This window comes from Aethalodelphis obliquidens, unplaced genomic scaffold (assembly GCF_003676395.1).
Source record: "Aethalodelphis obliquidens isolate GAN/ISIS:26980383/991018 unplaced genomic scaffold, ASM367639v1 scaffold2, whole genome shotgun sequence".
NCBI classification, from domain to species: domain Eukaryota; kingdom Metazoa; phylum Chordata; class Mammalia; order Artiodactyla; family Delphinidae; genus Aethalodelphis; species Aethalodelphis obliquidens.
Window position 1 is genome coordinate 84,460,294 of NW_020837946.1, and position 14,666 is coordinate 84,474,959.

A 14,666-nucleotide genomic window follows, 5' to 3' on the forward strand; every position below is an offset into this window, starting at 1 on the left:
CTTTAGGATTCTCTATGTATAGTATCATGTCATCTGCAAACAGTGACAGTTTTACTTCTTGTTTTCCAATTTGTATTCCTTTTATTTCTTTTTCTTCTCTGAGGTGTTAAAAGTGAGGTGTTAAAGTCCCCCACTATTATTGTGTTACTGTCTATTTCCTCTTTTATAGTTGTTAGCAGTTGGCTTATGTATTGAGGTGCTCCTATGTTGGGTCTATATATATTTATAATTGTTATATCTTCTTCTGGGATTGATCCCTTGATCATTATGTAGTGTCCTTCCTTGTCTCTTGTAACACTCTTTATTTTAAAGTCAATTTTATCTGATATGAGTATTGCTACTCCAGCTTTCTTTTGATCTCCATTTGCATGGAATATCTTTTTCCATCTTCTCACTTTCAGTCTGTATGTGTCCCTAGGTCTGAAGTGGGTCTCTTGTAGACAACATATATATGGGTCTTGTTTTTGTTTCCATTTAGCCAGCCTGTGTCTTTTGGTTGGAGTGTTTAATCCATTCATGTTTAAGGTAATTATCGATATGTATGTTCTTATTACCATTTTCTTAATTGTTTGGGGGGTTTTTTGTAGGTCCTTTTCCTCTCTCATGTTTCCCACTTAGAGAAGTTCCTTTAGCATTTGTTGTAGAGCTGGTTTGGTGGGGCTGAATTCTCTTAGCTTTTGCTTGTCTGTAAAGCTTTTGATTTCTCCATTGAATCTGAATGAGATCCTTGCCCAGTAGAGTATTCTTTGCTGTAGGTTCTTCCCTTTCATCACTTTAAGTACATCATGCCACTCCCTTCTGGCTTGTAGAGTTTCTGCTGAGATATCAGCTGTTAACCTTATGGGAGTGCCCTTGTATGTTATTTGTCATTGTTCCCTTGCTGTGTTCAATTTTTCTTTGTCTTTAATTTTTGCCAATTTGATTACTATGTGTCTCTGCGTGTTTCTCCTTGGGTTTATCCTGTATGGGGCTCACTGTACTTTCTGGACTTGGGTGACTAGTTCCTTTCCCATGTTAGGGAAGTTTTCGACTATAATCTCTTCAAATATTTTCTTGGGTCCTTTCTCTCTTCTTCTTCTGGGACCCCTATAATGCATACGTTGTTGTGTTTAATGTTGTCCCAGAGGTCTCTCAGTCTGTCTTCATTTCTTTTCATTCTTTCTTCTTTTTTCTGTTCCGCAGCAGTGCATTCCACCATTCTGTCTTCCAGATCACTTATCAGTTCATCTGCCTCAGTTATTCTGCTATTGATTCCTTCTAATGTAGTTTTCATTTCCGTTATTGTATTGTTCATCTCTGTTTGTTTGTTCTTTAATTCTTCTAGGTCTTTTCTAAACATTTCTTGCATCTTCTTGATCTTTGCCTCCATTGTTTTTCCGAAGTCCTGGATCATCTTCACTATCATTATTCTGAATTCCTTTTCTGGAAAGTTGCCTATCTCCACTTCATTTAGTTTTTTTCTGGGGTTTTCTCTTGTCCTTTCATCTGGTACATAGCCCTCTGCCTTTTCATATTGTCTGTTTTTCTGTGAATGTGGCTTTTGTTTCACAGGCTGCAGGATTTTGGTTCTTCTTCCTTCTGCTGTCTGCCCTCTGGTGGATGAGGCTATCTAAGAGGCTTGTGCAAGTTTCCTGATGGAAGGGACTGGTGGTGGGTAGAGCTGACTGTTGCTCTGGTGGGCAAAGCTCAGTAAAACTAATCTGCTTGTCTGCTGAGGAGTGGCGCTGGGTTCCCTCCCTGTTGGTTGTTTGGCCTGAGGCAACCCAACACTGGAGCCTACCCAGCCTCTTTGGTGGGGCTAATGGTGGACTCTGGGAGGGCTCACGTCCAGGATCACTTCCCAGAACTTCTGCTGCCAGTGTCCTTGTCCTCATGGTGAGACACAGCCACTCCCTACCTCTGCAGGAGACCCTCCAACACTAGCAGGTAGGTCTGGTTCAGTCTCCTATGGGGTCACTGCTCCTTCCCCTGGGTCCCGATGTGCACAGTACTTTGTGTGTGCCCTCCAAGAGTGGAGCCTCTGTTTCCCCCAATTCTGTCAAAGTGCTGTAATCAAATCTTGCTAGCCTTCAATGTCTGATTCTCTAGGATTTCCTCCTCCCGTTGCTGGACCCCCAGGTTGGGAAGCCTGACATGGGGCTCAGAACCTTCACTGCAGTGGGTGGACTTCTGTGGTATAAGTGTTCTCCAGTTTGTGAGTCACCCACCCAGCAGTTGTGGGATTTGATTTTGTTGTGATTGCTCCCCTCCTACTGTCTCATTGTGGCTTCTCCTTTGTCTTTGGATGTGGGGTATCTTTTTTGGTGAGTTCCAGTGTCTTCCTGTTGATGATCGTTCAGCAGTTAGCTGTGATTCTAGTGTTCTTGCAAGAGGGACTGAGAGCACATCCTTCTACTCCGCCATCTTGAACCAATCTCGTCTTAATTTTTTAAACATGAGTTTTTATTTCTCAGGGATAAATGCCCAGAAGTGAAATTACTGGGTTGTATGGTTTTTCCATGTTTAATTTCCTTAAATTGCAAAACTTTTTATAGAGTGGCTGAACCATTTTACTTTTCCACCAGCAACATATGAGTAATCCAATTTTTCATCATCTTCACGAGCATTTAGTTTTACCACTGTTTTTACATTTCAGTCATTCTGTAGGTATGTGATGATATCTTGTATTTTTATTTTGCATTTCCCTAATGACTAATTATGTTGAACATTACTGAATGAACCTATTTGCCGTGTGTATATCCTCTTCAGTGAAATGTCTGATTACGTCTTTTGCCTATTTTCTAATTAGATTGCTTGGGTTTTTACTGTTAAATTTTAAGAGTTCTTTACATGTTCTAGAGAGTATTCTTTGGTAAGATATATGGTTTGCAAATATTTTCTCCAAGTCTGTGGCGTGTTTGTTTTTTCATCCTCTTAAAAGCATCTTTGGCAGAACAAAAGTTTTTAATTTTGATGAAATACAATTAATTCAGTTTTCCTTCTAGGGATCATGCTTTTAGATCCCAAATATTTTCTTCTATAATTTTTCCAAAAGTTTCATAATTTTATGTTTACATTTAAGTCAATGATGCATTTTGAGATAATTTTTATTTTAGATATAAAGTCTTGGTCAAGGTTATATTTTTGCCTATTGTCATTCAATTGCTCCAGCACCTTTTGTTGAAAAGGCCATCCTTCCTCCATTAAATTGTTTTTGCATCTTTTAAAAATTCAGTTGAGCATACTTGTGTGGATATAATTCTGGGTTCTTTATTGTATTCCATTGACCTATATGTATGTTCACCAATGCCACAGTCTTGAGTGCTTTAGCTATATAATAATTTTTGAAATTCTGTAGACTGATTTCTCCCTTTTCATTCTCTTTTTACAAAAATTGTGTTAACTATTCTAGTTCCTTTGCCTTTCCATATAAATTTCACAATAATCTTCTCTATATCTACAAAATAATTTTGTTGGCATTTTAATAACAATAGCATTAAACCTATATACCAATTTGAACACAATTGAAATCTTTATTATGTTGAGTCTTCCAATCCATGAGCACAGTTTATCTGTCTATTTATTTAGATCTTTGGTATCTTTCAGCAGCATGTTGTATTTTTCAGCACATAAGTCCTGTACATGTTGTTTTAGGTTCACACCTAAGTATTTCTCTCTTTTCTGGAGCAGTTGTGTCATTGTGTTTTTACTTTTGGTGTCCAATATGTTCATTGTTAGCACATAGAAAGACAGTTCCTTTTTGGACATTTATCTTGTATCCGTCAGACTTGCTGAACTCACTTATTTTCTACAAGTTTTTAAGAAGAATCTTAGGAATTTTCTATGTAGACAATCATGTCATCTGCAAAGAGGAAGAGTTTTATTTCTTCCTTTCCAACCTGTATGGCATTTATTTCCTTTGCCAACCTTATTGCACTGGCTAGGACTTAGCACTATGTTGAATAACAATAGTGAAAGCAGATATGCTTGCCTTGCTCCTGACTGTAAGGGAAAAGCAGTCTAATTCTTTATCATTAAGTATTGGCTGTAGGTTTTTTATAGGTGCTCTTTATCATATTGAAGAAATTTCCCTCTATTCCTATTTTTCTAAGAGTTTTTGTCATGAATGGCTATTGAATTTTGTCAAATGCTTTTTTCTGTATCAATTGATATGTTCATATGCTTTTTCTACTTTAGGCTGTTAATATAGATTATATTAATAGTTTTTTAATATTGAAGCAATCTTACATCACTGTAATAAACCCCACTTAGTCATGGCATATAATTATTTTTATATACTGCCTAATTCTGTTTGCTAACCTTATGTTAAAAATTTTCGTGTCTGACTCATGAGGGATATCAGACCATAGTTTTCTTTTTCTTTACTGTCTTTATCTAGTTTTGGTATTAGTGTAATGTCAGCTTAATAAAATGAATTAGCGTATATTCCGCGTCTTCTCTTTTCTGGAAGAGATTGTGTATAATTTCTGTTACTTCTTTTTTAAAATTCAGTGGAATTCCCCAGTGAAATGATTTGGGCCTGGCAATTTCTCTTTCATGGGTTTTAAAATTATGAATTCAATTTTCTTAATAGTTACAGGACTACTCAAATTATCTATTTCATATTTGGTAATTTGTGGTAGTTTATGCTGTTCAAGAAATTGGTCCATTTCATCTAAGTTGCCGAATTTATCTGAGAAGATTTGTTCATAGCATTCTGTTATTTTTCTTTTGATGTCTGCAGGGTCCATAGTTAAATACCCTATTTATTAATGCTATTGGTAAATTTTGCCTTCTCTCTTTTTTCTTTGTCAGTTGGTAAATTTTATTGATCTTTGCAAAAAAAAAAAAAAAGCAGGTTTTTGCTTCATTGTTTTACTCATTTCTGTTTCATTTATTTCTGCTCTTATTTTCATTATTTCCTTCTATCTGGTTGCTATAAGTATATTTGATCTTCTCTTTCTAGACTCTTAAGTAGGAGTAAAAATTATTGATTTGAGATTTCCTCTTTTCTCATGTAAGTATTTAGTGCTACAAATTTCCTTCTCATTGCTGGTTTAGCTGTGTCACATAAATGTTTGGTATATTGAATTTTCATTTTTATTCAGTTTGATAAATATCTTTTTGAGACTTTCTTTTTGACCCATAAATTATTTAGAAGTCTGCTGTTTCTAAGTATTTGGAGAATTTCCTGTTATTTTTCTAGTTTTGATTTCTAGTTTGATTTTATTTGGGTCAGAGAACAAATTTTGTATAATTTCAATTCTTTTAACATTACCAAGATTGTTATATGGCCCAAGATATGGTATATTTTCCTGTCCTATTCCCCCTGTCCTTCCAGGACTCCATAATATAACAGATCTTTAGCTATTGTCCTAGAGGCCTTAAGTCTCTGTTGATTTTTTTTCTCCAGTCTATTTTCTCTTCATTATTCAAATTGGGAAATTTTTATTGTCTATATTCAACTTCACTGATTCGTTATTCCCTCCTTTCTGCTGTTGAGCCCATTTACTTTTACTGTTTTTAATTTAATTTTTCAATTCTAAATTGCTATTTCGTTTTTCTTTTGTGTTCTATTTATATGCTGAAATTTTCTATCTCTTTACTAAGATTTTAAAAATTTGTTTCAACTGTGTATTTAATGGGTCATTGAAGCATTTTTATGATGACTGTTTTTAAAATCTTTTGTCAAATAACTCTAAAGTTTCTGCAGATATTCTTGGTATTGGCATTTAATAATTGTCTTTTTTCATTCTAGCTGAGACTTGCCTGAACCTTGGTAGGATTAGTTATTTTTTATTGAACTTGGACTTCGGGTTATCATGTTGTGAAACTCTGGATATTATTTAAATCTTTGATTTCTGCTGCCTTCCTCTCAGGCCGCTCCAACAAGGGAGTATGGGGCACACTACATCACTACTAGTTTGGGATAGCAGTCCCAATTCCCCACTCAGCCTCTGTTCACACTCAAGGGGGTTTGAAATCACACGGTGCCCAGGTGGTATCAGTAGAGTCCCAGCAGATAGCCAGAACTCCCACCCCTGCCCAGGAGCACTAGGGAGCACTTCTATAACTTTTTATAACACATCTGTACCTAAAATGATACAAGCACATCCAAGTCTAGACACTTCAATGATAATATCTTCAAATAATTAATAGTCATCACTAGTAAAAAAAAATCAGAAACAGGTGTTACAACCTTAAAATCAATGTTTAAAACCGTTCAAAAATTAAAACAGTTAAAAATTAGAGTTAGTGAATCTGAAAGGTCTTCCATTTATTGACACATGTAATGCTGAAATTTCTTTTAATACTTTTGAATCCAACAGAATTTTTCCCATCAAGATCCAATTTATGAACATACATATTATTAGTGCAGTTACCGTACAGCTAGCATGACAAAAATTAAAAGAGCAGAACTAGTCCACAATAAGACAGATGAATTCAATATACATAAAACAATGGTAGGGCCACTCCCCTCAGCTCTGACTCCAACTCACTGCCAATCAACCAACCGAGTTCCCACCGCAGGCACAACTGGGGCTACATAATTTCCTCCCTGGAAATCTGAAATAAATTCCAAAAGATCTTTATTCAAAATGGACACAGTGAGCTCTGCAACTGGACACTGAAGTAGTTGTCTCCTACCTTCACTGCTGAGCCTGGAGCACCACAGCAAAGGAGCAGATACCAGATGTTACTCTCCTGCTGACCATCTGTGGGTTTTCACTGTAAGACCCAGCCTGGCAGGGTGTTTAAGGCCAAATATATACAGCCTACAGGCAACAGGCCAAGAAGTCTAGTTATTCTGGTCCTGACCAGACAGGGGCTCACCAGCCTGTGCTGTACTGAGCACATAGGGTTCCACTAGATTATGTAACTTCATGTGCCAAAAACCATACACAATCTGAAAGCATGCCATTTTTTCTTCTAGCATGACAGAATGCTCATCTCATATGACAGAAGACAAGCAAACATTCGCAGCAAGGTAAATGTTTTTAAAAACAAATCCCGTTTTCCTACAGATATTATGATAAGTCATGGGGCATAAAATCCTCAAAATGTTCATGGTGATGGAATACTTACAAGCCTTTCAAGATTTGATAAGAAAAAGACAGAGCTATTGGCCAGACCCATGAACACTAGTTAGCCAATATCAAGGGAAGCACTGAAATTTCTAAGAGCTTTAGTCACTGAGCAGATCATTTTTTCCCAGGTACCCTGAAGTACTGCTTAGCTAGTTACAAAATCACCACTTCATCGTGCCTATCATGTGACCTTCTCCTAAACTGAGCAGATAATTGACTCTCTCTCTCTCTCTCTCTAAAACAGGGGTTCTTGGCATTTCTAGGTTCTCAACAAAGTTTTCAAGGGTACATCCTGAACAAAAATCACTGGACATTGTATTTTTCATAAAGTCTATTTTAAAAACGTGTTACATTACACTTTTTATACTTATTTTTCAAAAATGTTTACTGTTGATAAATGAGAGAATTATAATAAGAGATATTATATTTTCATTGTTCTTTTCATTAAATAGAAAATTGCTAATTCTACATCAGTCCTTATTTTTATTTAATTTTACTGGTCTATAATGTGCAAGTCAGGGAGACATGTTACAGAATAACTATTATCATTTCTTTTGCCTTGCACACAATTCAGACACTATTTCAAAATTAATTTTCCAAATTCAAGATTAAAAAGAATGGGCTAAAAGATGTAACAACTAAAAGAATGGAAGTCAAATAATATCCTTTGCAGGTTGTTTTCATATTTAAGAGTAGCAAAGCTGTTGTGTGAAAATTGTCTATAAAAATATATCCGAAACAAAAATAATAAAACAAAAACATCAAGAGGCCCAACCTATGGGATGGCCTGAAATATCATTATGTGCCAAATGACTGGTGTTTTTTGGAGGTGCACAAACTGATGCAATCCCTGTTAGCACAACACAGCAACTGGAGTTACATCTTGGCATTCCTTCAGAGGGGTCCCCATTGACAGCTATAGAAACAAATTAGTTCTCACTTTGTTTTTAATTTTAGTTGTCACTAACAATGCCTCCACCTTCTGGCTTAGCATCTCAATATTAACTTACAAGCATGAACAGGAAATTAATCAAGGAATGTGTGGGGATTTATTTTCCAGCAGCTGAGATATTGAAGGTGAGGTCAGAGAAAATACTTGTTGGTATGGGACAGTAATTAGGTTCAGACAGAAGGTACAGAACTGCAATCTTAGCTACAACTGTTCATAGCTGGTGTCTCATCTCAATTAATGAAATTTTATATATATATATATATATATATATATATATATATGGAACAACAAGAGTATATTGAGTTGAAGATTCTTAACAGTCCAGACTGGGGCTGTCTTGTCTGCACTGCTGATACCTTCAAAGATGACAAGTATCTTGTTCCAGAAAATGCTATTTGTTTTGTGCTTTGCTGCTGCTTCTTCGGCTTCCCCTTCTCCTTCCCCTGCTCCTTCTCCTTTTCCTTCTTCTTCTTCTTCCTCAACTATTATCTGTCTCTGCTACAAAGCTATGTTCAAGGGGCATGTTTGACCCAAGCAAAACAGAATACTCCTTCTAAATACCATGAATGATAACGGACTGTAAAGGGGATATTGTTCACTTATAAAAGCTGTGAAGTATAAACAAAAGAAAATAGGACTCTGAAGTTGAGAGACAAGATTAGTCCTAACTCTCCTGCTATCCATCTGGATAACTTTGGACGTCCAATGCTTTTATTTCCATTTCTGGACCCTGATGCCAACATTCATTCTATATTTTCTCACAAGGTGTTTGTGAGAAATATATTTCTCTTTTATTATTTAGTTGTTAATATAAATTAAACTTTTATTAACATTTTAAAGTATGGAACTTCTAAACAGAAATTTCTTTCCCTTTCAACAGTAGAAATTGTTGTCTCCTTTTACTTTTGGGGGCTATAATCAATATGCCTAATTGGATCTCTGCATTATAATTTTGAGGACAACTGAGGTCTAGACCAGTGAATTTTCAAGGATGAGCACATTAGGTTTACTGGGAATGCAAATGCATGCCTCCCACTCCAGACCTGCTGAGTCAGAATCTCTTAAGTTAGATCTGCTCAGGAATCTGTAGTTTTAAAAAGCTTGACCAGTGATCCCAACAGTCACTTAAGTCTGAGCAGCGTTGGTCTAGACTGCCTACTGGCAGAGGATAGAGACAGAGCCTAGACTAAACCCATAACCCCAGATTTCTAAGTCAGATCTCTTTAAACTACACAAATGTAAACATTTCTATTATCTAAACCACAATTTGACTTTTATGTTGGCTCTTTGGTTTTGTAAAGTGTTGCTATTAGGGAGACCACAACGAAAAAGATTGTGTTGTTTGTTGTCTATAGCTTTTACATATGTTATCTGTATGAGTCCTCAAATAAAAGAAACACTTTTACATTCTTGCAGGCATAACCCTCAACCGTAACTTTCTATGTTTAGTGCATTCATATACGAAGTCAGAGGTCCTAGATGCTATATTTGTATCTTGACAAAATGTTAAATGAAGGCAAGAAGAGACTCAAGTTTCAAGCCTTCTGTAAACTAGATTCTCAACTATTGAGGTATATGGTGTAGCTATCCTTAAAAGGAAGATTCTTAACTGGAATAATTCCTATGAACAAACTTCTCCTTATCTCAGCAAACAGTTTGCAATACTAAAATGATCTCTCTCGCTCTTTACTGAAATGTTTTGAAATTGAATTGAGTGGGAAAATAAGCAAGAGTTCTGTTCCTCTTGGAGCCATTTGGTCACTGAAAAGTGACCAAACTTCAGAATAATTAGCTTTGGTGATGGTTTTAAGTTCAATGTAAGCCCAGAATATTGCTTCCTTCCGCCCTAAGACTAGTCAGATAAGACTAGAGGAGCTGAAACTTCGGCCAGTCCCCTAATTGCCAGCAATCTTGTCTTTTAACTTTAGTATTCAGAATAAGTACTATTGTTTTCTATACATGTATTACTATTTAAAAAAAGACCTAAATAGACATTTCTCCCAAGAAGATATACAGATTGCCAACAAACACATGAAAGGATGTTCAGCATCATTAATCATCAGAGAAATGAAAATCAAAACTACAATGAGGTATCACCTCACACCAGTCAGAATGGTCATCATCAAAAAATCTACAAACAATAAATGCTGGAGACGGTGTGGAGAAAAAGGAACCCTCTTGCACTATTGGTGGGAATGTAATTGATACAGCCACTATGGAGAACAGTATGGAGATTCCTTAAAAAACTACAAATAGAACTACCTTATGACCCAGCAATCCCACTACTGGGCATATACCCTGAGAAAACCATAATTCAAAAAGAGTCATGTACCACAATGTTCACTGCAGCACTATTTACAATAAGCCAGGACATGGAAGCAACCTAAGTGTCCATCAACAGATGAATGGATAAAGAAGATGTGATACACACACACACACACACACACACACACATACACACACAACGGAATACTATGCAGCCATGAAAAATGAATGAAATAATGACATTTGCAGCAACATGGATGACCCAGAGATTATCATACCAAGTGAAATAAGTGAAAAAGAGAAAGACACATATCATATGATATCACTTATATGTGTAATATAAAATATGAATATGAACTTACTTATGAACTTATGAAACAGTAACAGACTCACAGACATAGAGAACAGACTTGTGGTTACCAAGGGGGAGGGGGCTGGGTGGGGGATGGATTAGGAATTTGGGATTAGCAGATGCAAACTATTAAATATAGAATGAATAAATGACAAAGTCCTGCTGTATAGCACAAGGAATAATAAACCATAATGGAAAAGAATATGAAAGAGAATATATATATACATATATATGTATAAAACTGCACCACTTTGCTGTACACCAGAAACTAACACAATACTATAAATCAACTATACTTCAATTAAAAAATTTTTTCTAAAAAGTGAGAAATTGAGAAACCCATAGCATTTACCTACCTCAAGATGCTGACATTCTAAATTCTAATTTTCTTACTTCTTTAACTTCCTCATCATGCTGTCTTCTGTCACCGCAAGACACACTCTATCAGAAATAAAACAGAAAAACAACTGCTTAAGGATTCATTATGTACTAGAAATTGTGTCTAATCAAATTGTATTAAATTCCTTTGCAAATAAAAACAATATTTCCCAGGGACCTGACCAAAGTATTTTAAGGAGAATTTAAAAATTACAAATACAATATCAAAATAGACATAAAATGTTTATATAAATACTATATCCTTCTAAGCATTCATAAAAATCCCCTCTTTCTAGAGTATTCAAATGAAACACAAATACATAACTCAATAATAACAATAATAAATAACTCAATACAAGAATAAAGAAATGGAGAATGGTGGAATACACTAAGACAGTAACAGGTAAACATTTTCAATCAATTTAATTATCAACTTCTTTCATCCACAAAGTTACATCTGTGTATTTGGGCCTGTAAAAAGTAAGATGGTCTGAAATCTAGAATAAAGGAAATCAGATGTGATTAGTTTGGAAAAGGTATAAGTAAACTAAATTATTTAGCAGAGGTAGAGAAAAAAAATAAGATTTAATCAATGATGTGAAGAGAGAATCTGGTTAGATCAATAGTGTATGATATTCAGGGCCAGCTCCTAGGCGAAACCATGAGGAGACCAAATTTTCCATTGCTTTTCTCCTGGCCCTTGGTGACTGGTGACTGTCCAGGGACTTGACACTAATGCTTCTCACTGGACATCTATGTGGTAATCAGAACACTTTGGTAGCATGTGACAGAAAACCAACTCACATAACCTTAAGAATAGTTATTTAAGGGGAAGAGGACTCAAAGAATAAATATAATAGAGTTAGTTTTAACATGGCTGCTTTCGAGAGCTTACATGTATTTTTACTCCTTTTTACTTTGCCCCCATCTCAGCTCTGCTTTACCCTCAGCTGACTTTATCTTCACATAGGCTCTTCCGTCATGAGGACAAGATGGCTTCCAGAAGCACTAGGCTTTTGTTGTGACCTCTCAACTGTAGCACAGAGACTCCTCATTTAACTCTACTGGCTGGTTATGAATCACACACTCATGGCTCAACCAATCACTGTGGCCATGGATGTCATGATTTTATTCAGCAAACCCATGTCAAGATTTCCCCTAGAACTGGAGGATGTGAACCTCAACTAAATGATGTAAGAATAAGGGAGAGTTGAGTTTTTTCTGAAAATCAGGGTGACTTTTGTCTAAAAAAGAGAGTGGGAATGATAGCTAGACCAAAACAAGTATCCACTGAAGCCTATAGCTCTGGAACCATTCCTTACCTCCCACTTCTTAACAGAAGAATATCTTTATATTTCATTCTTCATGATGCTCCTAAGTGAATTAACTTTCCCAAGTATAAACTTACCATCATAGCTTCAATATCATAGCCTGGGAAATTCAGAAATGATGGCAGGGAGTCCTTTCATCTCTGTTTGAAAATTCTCATGATGCTGATCATTACTACTGTTTAGTATATGTAGTTAAAATGTACTTTCTTATCTTGAGCTGGTATCTGCCCCTCTATGGGTTACCCATTTTTTCTAATTTTTCCATCTAGAGCTATCCAAATTATGCCCATTTTGTGTTCTACATAGTAGCTCTTCATATGTCTAAAGGCAGGTTTATTCAACTGCTGTGCATATAGCATGCTTTCCAGAAATCTGACACCCAATGATTTCTTTATTTATGTTCATTTTGCCTCCAATTATTATACTACTCTTTTTCTCCTGAATGTCATTTTGGCTGAACCTTAGATTGGAAGATTTTTATTGTTGCTGTTGTTTATTTTGTTTGTTTCACTTACAAAGTCTCTGAAAGTCAAGGAAGTAAAAGTTTAACCAGTGTGAAGCAACAAATTATCTCTTTACATCACTACCCACACCTAGCGGTTTGTAATGTTAGATAGCAATAGAAATATACAATTTTAGCTGTGGAACAAAAATATTCTGTATTACTGTATATTTTTCTCTCTCGTTTAATCTATCAGTTTGTTTTATTCCAAAATAAACAAACAAGCAATTTGAGTCTTACAGAGAGTGTATATTTTATAATCTCAGAGTCCACAAGAAACATATTTATTGCAGCAAATGGTTAGATTCCTGCTTGTGTGTCATGGGAACTGAATTTCTGCCCTAATGTTTTGGCACATCTTCAGTATACTTACCTCTGTAGGAGTGGTGTGTATCCACAATTATGTTCTTTGAAAAGAATCTTTGTACTGGAAAATCCCATTGAGACGTAGCATCGCGTTTCCAAGGGTGTCTTGGGACAAGAAAGAATGGGGCAGTAATATACAACCACTTAGTTACATCATTCATACCAGAGAAATTATCATCCAACTGCTGACGGGGAACACTTGTACTTCTCTATTATCAAAGATTTTGCAAAACTGCTCAGTCCCCTCTATTCATTTCACTCCAGCTGTTCTAACACCAGGAATGAAACAGATTGTTTCATTCTATAAGTTTATGTTAAAAAGAACAATACCATCATCTGGGGGGCTTTTGAAGGGTTTTTTGCTCAATTTGGACTGTGTGTGGAGCAAGCTCACTGCCTTATAACAAAGGTATAAAACTCAGTGGTGACAGGCAAGTCAAAGGCTAAAGAATTCCATTAAAGGAAGAAGCCTTAAATGATCAGCCATAAACAACAAGCGACTTCAGAAAGGAAGCAGGGAAAAGGTAAAGGAGACCGTGAGAAGGAATGTGCACTGGCTCAACACTGCATCCTTTTATAATCCTTTGGGAAAACTCACTCGTAGGGCTCCAACGGCTCTTTCCTGAATTTGTCCTACATCAAAGAGCCACAAGCTCGTTCCTGCTGGAGCTTGTTTTTAGTACCTTTTAAGGGTGAATAGATTTGAGGGGTTTTGACACCAAAATATTAAAATTGTTTTATATCAATTACCTGGTACTTTCTTGTCATGTGATCTTGAAGCATAAACCTTGCCCTCTCCTTGGGAATCTTCCATTTCTTCATATGCTATTCCTCCCATATCTCACTTTCTGTATACAACACAAATATTCACCGGCCTTTCTTATTCTCCTTCATTCTTTTCACTTCTTACTCCCATTCTTCTTGAATGTCAAATACATGAATATACACTTCCACTCCTTTCTTCCACACCAATGGCAGACATGGCAAATTAGTCATGGAGATTTTATGGTATAGGAATTATTTTCAATATGTATTCCAGGAAGTTACCACTAAAAGAACAGAATTGAAAAGTGAGATAAAAAGGATTTTTGCATCGTTGGTCAGGAATGTGAAAACTTAAGAATCCAGAAAGCTCCCAAAATACTTCTCTGAATTTTGTGAAGAATATATTTCTATATTTGGTCGAATAATGATAGTAAAACTGATTGTCAAATCAAGATTATTATAGAAGGTAACAGTGTATCTTCACCTTGGCTCATCTTTTACTCCTAAAATATATAGATTTAGTACTTGAGGATTCCCATTGATTTTTTTTTTTTTTTTTTTTGCGGTACGCGGGCCTCTCACTGTTGTGGCCTCTCCCGTTGCGGAGCACAGGCTCCGGACGCGCAGGCTCAGCGGCCATGGCTCACGGGCCCAGCCGCTCCTTGGCATGTGGGATCTTCCCGGACCA

The 14,666-nt window shown here is 36.1% G+C and overlaps 1 long non-coding RNA gene across 1 annotated transcript; it reads right to left on the reverse strand.

Annotated features, from left to right (window-relative positions):
• Nucleotides 1–10,991: 10,991 nt before the first annotated feature.
• On the reverse strand, nt 10,992–14,256 carry LOC113625060 (uncharacterized). Its single transcript, XR_003434550.1, has 3 exons — nt 13,964–14,256; nt 13,221–13,318; nt 10,992–11,077 (listed from the first exon to the last, which is right to left on the reverse strand). It is a non-coding gene; the product is annotated as an uncharacterized LOC113625060 (long non-coding RNA).
• Between the last annotated feature and the right edge of the window lie 410 nt (nt 14,257–14,666).